At 37.6% G+C, this 9,981-nt stretch overlaps 1 non-coding gene across 1 annotated transcript; it reads left to right on the top strand.

Moving 5' to 3' along the window:
• The first annotated feature begins 1,738 nt into the window (after nucleotides 1-1,738).
• LOC141710403 (small nucleolar RNA R71) lies at nucleotides 1,739-1,845 on the top strand. The gene has a single exon (XR_012570925.1). It is a non-coding gene; the product is annotated as a small nucleolar RNA R71 (small nucleolar RNA).
• Nucleotides 1,846-9,981: the final 8,136 nt, after the last annotated feature.

The raw sequence follows: 9,981 nt of genomic DNA, 5'->3' as shown, positions 1-9,981 counted from the left end.
CAATTTTCCTCTTCCAGGGAGAAGCATTCAAATATTATAATTGTTCTTCTCCTTCATCATTTTCACTATCTGAATTTCCCAATAAGGCTTTTTCTAAGGCATCGGACCTTAGTAATTGATCAAGTTCTGAAGTAACCACAGAATCGACCAACTCCACCTTTAAGCACTCCTCATTTTCTGTAGGAAATTTCATAGCATTGAACACATTAAAAGTTACATCCTAATCCAGCACTCGCATTGTGAGCTCACCCTTCTGCACATCTATCAAGGTTTGGCCAGTCGCCAAGAAAGGTCTTCCCAAGATTATGGGAATCTTCTTATCCTCCTCGAAATCAAGAATGATGAAATCAGTAGGGAAGATGAGTTTATCAACCTTGACCAAGACATCCTCCACAATACCTCACGGATATGTAATAGAACGGTCGGCCAATTGCAAAGTCATATAAGTTGGTTTTGGATCAGGTAAGTCCAACTGCTTGAAGATTGACAAAGGCATCAGATTGATGCTAGCTCCCCAGTCACATAAGCATCTGTCAAAAGACACTTTTCCAATAGAACACGGAATAGTGAAGCTTCCTGGATCTTTAAGCTCCAGAGGCAACTTCTGTTGCAGCACAACACTGTATTCCTCCGTGAGAGCGACTGTCTCTAAATAATCTAGTTTCACTTTCCGAGAAAGAATACCTTTCATAAACATTGCGTAACTAGGCATCTGCTCAAGAGCCTTAGCGAAAGGTATGTTGATATGAAGTATCTTGAACACCTCTAGAAACTTCTCAAATTGCTTGTCCAGCTTTTTCTTCTGCAGCCGCTTAGGAAAAGGTGATGAAGGATAGATCTGTTTCTCCCTTGTATTACCCTCGGGAGGAGTGTGCTCAACAGTAGTCTTCCTTGGTTCCACTTCTTCTTCTTGCTGCTCTACTTCTTTCTCAGACCCAGCTTCTTCAGTCAACGCTTAAGTTTTTTCAGGATTTGCAACCTTTCCAAACCTCAAAATGATTGCCTTAACCTGCTCCTTAGCTTCCTTCCTTCCTGGAACTTCTGTGTCACTAGGTAGTGTACCAGGCTGATGATTTAGCAAGGCATTGGCAATTTGCCGAATTTGATTTTCTAAGGTCTTGATAGAAATAGCTTGACTCTTGCACATAAGCTTCAACTCCTCTAATTCAGATTTTTCATTACCTTGCTATAGCTGAAGTTTCTGTCTTGGTAAATATTGCGGTTGTTGTAAACTAGGAGGGTTGTACTGCTTAGCTGGATACTGCTGATAAGGTTGTTGAACCGCATTCTGAGCGTTGCTCCAACTGAAATTAGGATGATTGCAGTTATTGGGATGATAGGTGACTGGCACGGGATGCTGCGAATGCTGAAAGTTGCTCATGAACTGAGTTAATTCACTAGAAATTATGCACTGATCAGTCTCATGGGCACCACAAAGCTCACAGACACTAGCGATTTGATTAATCCCATAATTAGCCAAAGTGTCCACCTTTATCGTCAAAGCCTTAAGTTGGGCATCTATAGAAGTTGTTGTATCCAACTCCAAAATTCCAGCTACTTTCCCTGAGTCAGTCTCTGGGAAGGATTCTGGTACTCATTAGCAGCAATCAGTTCAATTAATTCATAAGCTTCATCGTAGCTCTTAGCCCACAAGGCTCCTCATGATGCTGCATCGAGTATGGGTCTAGAAGTATCACCCAATCTATTGTAGAAACAGTTAGTTATCATCCAATCAGGCATGCCATGGTGTGGGCACTTCCTTAGCATCTCCTTATATCAATCCCAAGCCTCATATAGAGATTCTCCGGTTTGCTGGGCAAACTGAGTAAGAGCATTCCTGATTGCAGCAATCTTCGCCATAGAGAAGAATTTAGTGAGAATATTTTGAGCAAGATCTTCCCAAGTGGTGATAGAACCTACTGGTAGAGAATGTAACCAGCACTTAGTTTTGTCCCTCAGAGAGGATGGGAAGAGTCGCAGCTTTATAGCATCTTCAGTCACATCATTGAACTTGAAAGTGTCACAGATCTCAATGAAATCCCTGATGTGCATGGTGGGGTCTTTAGTAGGAGAACCCCCAAACTGAACTGAGTTCTGTATCATCTGAATCGTGCTTGACATGATCTCAAAAGTGTTAGCCCTGATGGCTGGCCTGATGATGCTTGACTGAATGTCATTAATCTTAGGCTGAGAATAGTCCATCAAAGCCTTAGGATTTTCTGCTTGATCTCCCATCTCTACTAAAACTGGTTCCTCGACTTTCTCTTCTTCTTCTACCTTCTTTTCTTCTTCAGAAACTTCCTTTCGAACCACCACATCTTCTTCCTCGGCTTTATCCAGTGTTCTCTTACGAGTACGCGAACGCATATGCATACACCCTCGCTACAATACCTGAAATAAAATAAGGAAACAAATAAATAACAATGTCCGAGTCAATGAACTTTAATGACCACTGATGGAAAATACATAAACTAAAAATTAACACTACGGTCCCCGGCAGCGGCGCCAAAAACTTGTTAGTCACTAAACACACGCTAATAATTCACATAAGTATACGTGTTCTCAAGTAGTAAAAGATATAAATCAGATTTGTTCCCACAGAGACTGGCTTTGGTTAACTAAATAATTTATGCACTTAAGAAATAATGTATGGTTATTATTCAATGTTAAGACGGTAACAAATTGAGGTCGTTTCTAACTAAGAATTAACTAACAATTATAACTAAGAGAATAAGATTGAGTGAATTAATATATATGACAAACATGGGATTCTAAGTTCATTAAATACTTCATTCAATAGCCTTATTGTTCTTACCCTTAGCATGTAATGGTGATGACACTAATCAGATAACACGAAACTACTAAACGCCAACTTTCGTTGCACGAATAACATACTATCAGACATCCACAACATATATAGAAGCTGAATAGACACCAATTATATTGAGACCCTATATGTCTATAGAATTTGAAAACATAACGGTTTAAGCATAAGTTATCAATCATGATTACATAGGGCAAGTATGATGGTTAAAATTACCTACGAATCTTGCATAACAATAACACATGAACCTATGCTAGAATGGCAAGTTCTAAATCCTTAAATTCACTGTCGCTTCATTAAAGTTTAACACATTATCTTATAAGTTCGCGACGCTCATAAAATGAATACGCACAACCAATACTAGGTTATCATACAATCACCATACACTAAGGCATCAAAAAAAATTAACTAAAGAAATTCAGAAATAAATCTGTTAGAACCCCACGATAAAGATTAGCCCATAATCGAACTCATCATCAATATGGGTTCCGATGAATGCTTGGTATAATAAACGTAGTCTTTATACTTAAATAACAAAAACAAGTACGAAACAAGAGTAAGGTTCACATATAAGAAAACTAGCATCCAAGTTACAACTTAAAACAAAGATTCACAAGTAAAAACAAGATCTTCTTCGTCTTTGTTAAATCCGTGCTAAAACAGTCTTCTTACGGCTCTTCTTGCGCTTTGGTACGTCTCTCTCTTGAAAATGTCCTTTATTTGAATATATATATATATATAGCAGCCTCATGCAATCCAGAAGTCCTCCAATTGTAATTATAATAAAAATCAGGATTCTTTGAATTAGCACCGGCCCGGCCGCGCGCTATCACAGCGCGGGCGCGCTGCCTTTTGGACATCCTGGCGTGGCCGCGCTGCTTGACCAGCACGGGCACGCCCGACCTCTGGAAGAAAACTTCAGATTTCTGATTTTCTTTGTTGCTTCGGATCGGATTTCCATGAGCTTTTATTCCAACACCACCTTGACACCAAATTAGCACCAAAATAATGTTAATTCACCTGATTACCTAGATAATGCCTGAAATGTAAAAATACTAGAAAATACATTAAAACACCTAAGAACTTGAGCACAAATGCATCAATTCAAAGCTTAATAGAGTGTCATAAATTCCACTCAACAATTGGTACCTATGCTGGGGTAGTTCAGAAGGCGGCATTGATTGAAATTAATGGAGCACAATCCAGAAAGGAAAGAGATAATAAGAAGAGGAAAGTATTTCATCAAAATGAGAGGTCAGAATCAGGGTACCAGCAAGATAGAAATGTGAAGAGAATTGGATTCCAGAAAGGATGGAATGCACAGAAGTAAGGGGAAGTGAACAAGCGACAAGACAATAAAGGAAACCATCAGCATAATCAGGGTCAAGCGAATGTTGACAAATAGCCAATGGTCGAATGTAGGCTTTGTGAGAAGAAGCATTTGGGAATTTGTAACAAGCTCAACATGACATGTTATCAATGTAATCAGAAGGGACATTTGGCCAATGAGTGTAAGGTGCGGAAACCAGGACTAACATGCTACAAGTGCGGAAAAGTTGGACATATCGCTAAGGAGTGCAGGTCAACCAGATTAATCAAAAACATGATAAATATAGAAAACATTAGCATAGTAGTACCACCAGAAATGTTGGTGTTACCTCCACCACCTACCATGACTCCACAAGCTTCAGAAAGGACTTTTAATCTAAAAATGAAGGATGTTGTTCAGAATTCCGAGGTGATAGCAGATAAGCTTTCGATAAACAATGTTGAAGCTAAAGTATTGATTGATTCAGGAGCTACAAGGTCTTTTATATCAAAAACTTTTGCTAATAAATTAAACTGTGATAAGAAGAATATGAGTGAAGCGATGGACATAGTAATTTCCAATCAAGAAAAGATACATGTGAGTCAATTTTTCCCTCAATATGAGATTGACATCTCCGGGCATAAGTTTTTAGTCTTCTTGATACTTTTCAAGTCAGGGGAGTTTGATATAATATTAGGAATAGATTGGTTAGGAAAGAATAATGCGCAGATAGATTGTAGATCTAAGAAGGTCTATTTTTTAGCAAAGAATGGGAATAAGGTGATATTTAAGGGCCAGAAGGAAGAGCAACTATTTCTCACCACTATTCAAGCCAGAAAGCTACTTAGGAAAGGATGTGAAGCATATTTAGCCTAGTAGTAGATTCAAATAAAGAAGTTCCTAGCATATAGGAGATCCCAATGGTGAAAGAGTTCCTAGATGTGTTTCCTGAGGATTTACCAGGACTACCACCAAACCGACAGATCGAGTTCGAAATTAATCTCGCCCCAGGCACTGAACCCATTCCAAAGGCACCTTATAGAATGGCACCAGCATAGATTAAAGAGTTAGAAAGTCAGATACAAGAACTTTTGGATAAAGGAGTCATAAGGCCAAGTACGTCTCCATGGGGAGCGCCGGTTATTTTCGTAAAGAAGAAAGACGGAAGCATGAAACTCTGTATCGATTACCAGGAGTTGAACAAAATGACGATTAAGAATCGATATCTGTTGCTGAGAATAGATGATTTATTTGATCAACTGAAAGGAGCAAAGTGTTTTTTGAAGATTGATTTGAGGTCAGGATACCATCAATTAAAGATCAAACCAGAAGACATCCCAAAGATGACATTTAAGACGAGATACGAACATTATGAGTTTATAGTATTGCCTTTTGGATTAAAAAATTCTCCTGCAGCTTTTATGGACTTAATGAATTGAGTTTTTAATAAAAACTTGGACCAGATTGTTGTGGTATTCATTGATGATATTCTAATATATTCGAAGATGGAAGAAGAGCACGAGCAACACTTGTGGATAATTTTAGAGATTCTTAGACAAGAGAGGTTGTATGCAAAGTTCTCAAAGTGTGAGTGTTGGTTAAAAGAAGTTCAATTTTTAGGGCATATAATTGGAAGTGAAGGAATTAGAGTGGACCCCTCAAAGATCGAAGCGATTTGGGAAAGACCAAAGACTCCTACAGAAGTAAGAAGTTTTCTATGATTGGATGGATACTAAAAAAGGTTCGTAAAGGATTTCTGAAAGATCGCTACGCCGCTGACCAAGTTGACAAGGAAGAATCATAAGTTTGAACGGACTGCGGAGTGTGAAGAAATTTTTCTAGAGTTAAAACATAAATGGTTTTTGTGCCAGTATTGGTACTACCCGACGAAAAAGGAGATTTTGTGATATATAGCGATGCTTCGCATAAAGGATTGGGCTGTGTGCTAATGCAACAAAATAAGGTGATTGCATATACATCACGATAGCTTAAACCTCATGAATTGAAATACCCAACACACGATCTAGAATTGGCAACCATAGTGTTCACACTCAAGATATGGAGACATTACCTGTACGGGGGGAAGTGTGAAATCTACACAGATGATAAAAGCTTGAAGTATGTATTCACCCAGAAGGAACTCAACATGAGACAACGGAGATGGTTGGAACTAATCAAGGATTACGAATGTTCGATTCATTACCACCCAGGAAAGAAGAATGTAGTAGCTGATGCCTTAAGTAGGAAGGAAAGGTTAAATACGATAACCATGCCAAGGGAATTATCTGAGTAGATTGAAAGATTTGAGTTAGAACTCTGTGTTTACGGGAAGTCGAAAGAGATTTGTCACGACATGACTTTTCAGCCAGAGCTATTACAGAAGATAAAAAATTTTTAAGAAGAAATGATGAGTCAAGAGAATAATTAACTGACGGGGGAAGAAATATGTATGAAAAAGGATAAGCAAGGAATATTAAGATTTACATCAAGGATTTGGATCCCTTAAGTGACGGAATTGAAGAACGAGATATTACAGGAAGCACATAACTCGAAATTTTTTATTCATCCAAGAAGCACAAAGATGTACCAGGATATGAAAAAGAAATTCTGGTGGCCAAATAAGAAAAGAGAGATTGTAGAATGGGTCTCCAAGTGTTATACTTGTCAAAGAGTAAAAGCGGAACATCAAAGACCGAGCGGATTGATTCAGCCATTGAAGATTCCTGAGTGGAAATGGAAAATCATCGCCATGGATTTCATAGTAGGATTGCCTCAAACAAAATCTGGACACGACGCCATATGGGTTATAGTTGATCTCCTCACGAAATCGGCACATTTCTTACCCATTAACGAGAAGACTTCTTTGAATAGGTTGGTCCATATGTACGTGCACGAAATTGTGTTACGATACGGTGTACCGATATCGATAATTTCAGATCAAGATCAATGATTCAATTCAAGATTTTGGAGACAGTTTCAGGAAAGTTTGGGCATAAAGCTAAATACGAGCACCGCATATCATTCACAGATGGAGGGTCAAAGTGAGCGAACTATACAAACAATTGAAGACATGTTGCGTAATTATGCAACTGATTTTGCAGGAAGCTGGGATGATCACTTACCACTAGTAGAGTTCTCATACAACAACAGGTACCACTTCAGCATCAGAATGCCTCCATATGAAGCTTTATACGGAAGAAAATGCAGATCTCTGAAAAATTGGGACGAGGTAGGAGAAGGAAAACTCCTCGGCTCTAAATTAGTTCATCAAATGAAGGAAACAGAGACTAATTGTTGCTCAAGACGGACAAAGGAAGTACGCAGATCCTGCCCGAAAGGATGTGAGTTTCCAAGTGGGCGAAACCGTGTTGCTGAAAGTGTTACCATGGAAGGGTTTGACCCGGTTTGGGAAAAAAGGAAAGTTGGCACTGCGTTGTATAGGTCCTTTTGAAATTTTAAATCAAGTAGGAAAAGTAGCCTATGAGTTAGCTCTACCGCCTCAATATTAGTGTCACGCCCCAAACCAACAACACACACACACGGAACAAGAGTTAACCATAATTATATTACTAGTTATAAGTCCAAAAGATGATTATAATACGATTACAAACCCAACCAAAAATAGTAACAATCCTGAGATCTTTACAAGTTCAGAGTTTGGAACAGCCCTTCTAACTAATACCATATTTACATACAGGTGGATTTCGCCTAATCTATGCATAGATTCTACCTGCGCCCTCAAATGGTCTTCACCCTGCCTACCGGTTGACTTACAGTCGGTCTGCTTGGTACGAACCATGATTGCTAGCTGTAGAACGGGGTTAAATACAAGAAAATGAGGTAAAAGGCTCAGCAAGTACTATCAGTTCTACTGTACAATGCATTATCTCAAAATCGCGGGTTCTTGAATTAAGAGGTTATAGATGCTTGTAAAAAAATGACAATAAGAAACATGAAGCTATAATATAAAGACATGGTAGAATCATAGCAATCGAAACATGGCATATGGTATCATGGCATCGTGGCAACATGTTATAATCATTTAAATATCAAATCATCAAAATCAATTTTAGGACGCTACGGATTACAGCCGGCCGTGAAGTAATCCCGAACCGCGCTGGGTTCTCAAATATAATGGGATCCCTAGGCTATATGTGAGCCTATCAATAACGTGAAAAGGACTTGCGTCTAGTCCAATCCACCAAGTCAAGAAAACATTTATTTTATAATGATTAATAACATGGATGTCGGGGAAATATTTGGTATCACTTTAACTGAATTATAATAAGAGAATTCAAGTTCACTAATGAGATGTCAAATGCATATTAGAAATCCCTATGGGATGAGTTCCAAGGTCGAATAAAATAACAGTCAACTCTACATGGTATCGAGGGTGGTACTATGATATTTATGAATATGATTGTTAGGTCACACAACACTATAAAGGGGGTTGAATACAGTGTTTAATACAATCAAATCAATTTCGAACATAAGTAACAGTAAACAGATATATTCAATATAATAAACTTTGTTAAAATGGAACTGTTCTCTTTCAGTGATGAACAAATATCACGAGAGCTGCTAGGTTACAACGTATGATCTTCTCGATAATGATAATACATATAGTGTAAACCTATATCTGTATTTATATAGTACACAGTTACAAGATAACTTCTAATTGATATGGAATATAATCTTGTCTCCTAAAATATATCAATCAGGTATCTTATATAAGTCTTCTTATCTTCTAACTCTTTCCATGCATATCTTCTTTTGTATTAGTCTCGATCTTCTTTCTAGTAAATCAGTTTCCTTCCATAACTGTAAGTCCTCCCATACTTAAGTTCTGATATCTATCTTCTGATATTTATCGTCTGATAATCTAAGTTCTGATATCTTTAAGTTCTGACTTCCAGTAAGTACTGATTCCAGTAAGTACTGATATTTCCTGTTTGTTAAGATCTGAAAACTAAACATGAAATATATTATACATGATATCTCAAATATATATAACAATCTCCCCCAACTTGTAAATTATGCAAAATATACAAGTTAATAGATTTGATGATGTCAAAAACATTTAAGTTCAAATGCAATGAGAGTTTAATAAGACTATTAACTACAACTTACAGTCCTTGTAGCTTTAGCAACATCACTGGATCAATCTGAATCCATAGTGATTCTTAACAAAATCTTTTACCAGCTTATCTTCATCTTTTCTCAGAACTTCAACTAACTGTGCTTTGACCTGCATCAGTATTTCATCTTTACTGTCACCACTTTGATAAATGGCTGTTCTGAGAGCTTGAATTGATGTTCTTTCAAGTCCATCACTAAGTCTGATAACTCTAGAATGTGAAGAGTTTTCATTATAGCATAAGCATCTTCCTTTCAGAATAACTTCCACTTTAGCAGAGTTCTTCAGCATAGGAATTTCTCTTCCATCACCTTCAATAATCATTGGTATATACTGAGAAGTCTTTGTACCAGAGATTCTAAGTAGATCTCTTATAGCCTTCAAATTGTATTCTGACCATCCTCTTGTAACATCAAATTTTACTTCCAGAAGATAGTGAATATGTTGAAGCTCTCTAATAGACTTCTTTAGCACATCAGTATTAGCTAGTCTGTAAGTTAGTCCATCATTGAGAAATAAAATCAATTTCTCCTTTAGATTATCCTTATCATGAGCATCTATCACAATTTGAGCAGGCATCACTTTGTCAAGGTGCTTTTGTTTGATTTGTTCATATGGTTTGTTTGTCAACATGAAAGAATCTCTTAGAATAACTTCTACTCATGTTTGTATCTTCTCTTCATCAGAACTTAATCCAGCTCTATCTCTAGG

Source organism: Apium graveolens, chromosome 2 (assembly GCF_009905375.1).
Source record: "Apium graveolens cultivar Ventura chromosome 2, ASM990537v1, whole genome shotgun sequence".
NCBI classification, from domain to species: domain Eukaryota; kingdom Viridiplantae; phylum Streptophyta; class Magnoliopsida; order Apiales; family Apiaceae; genus Apium; species Apium graveolens.
The sequence above is the reverse complement of the archived record's forward strand: the minus strand, read 5'-3'. Positions and strand labels throughout refer to the sequence as shown.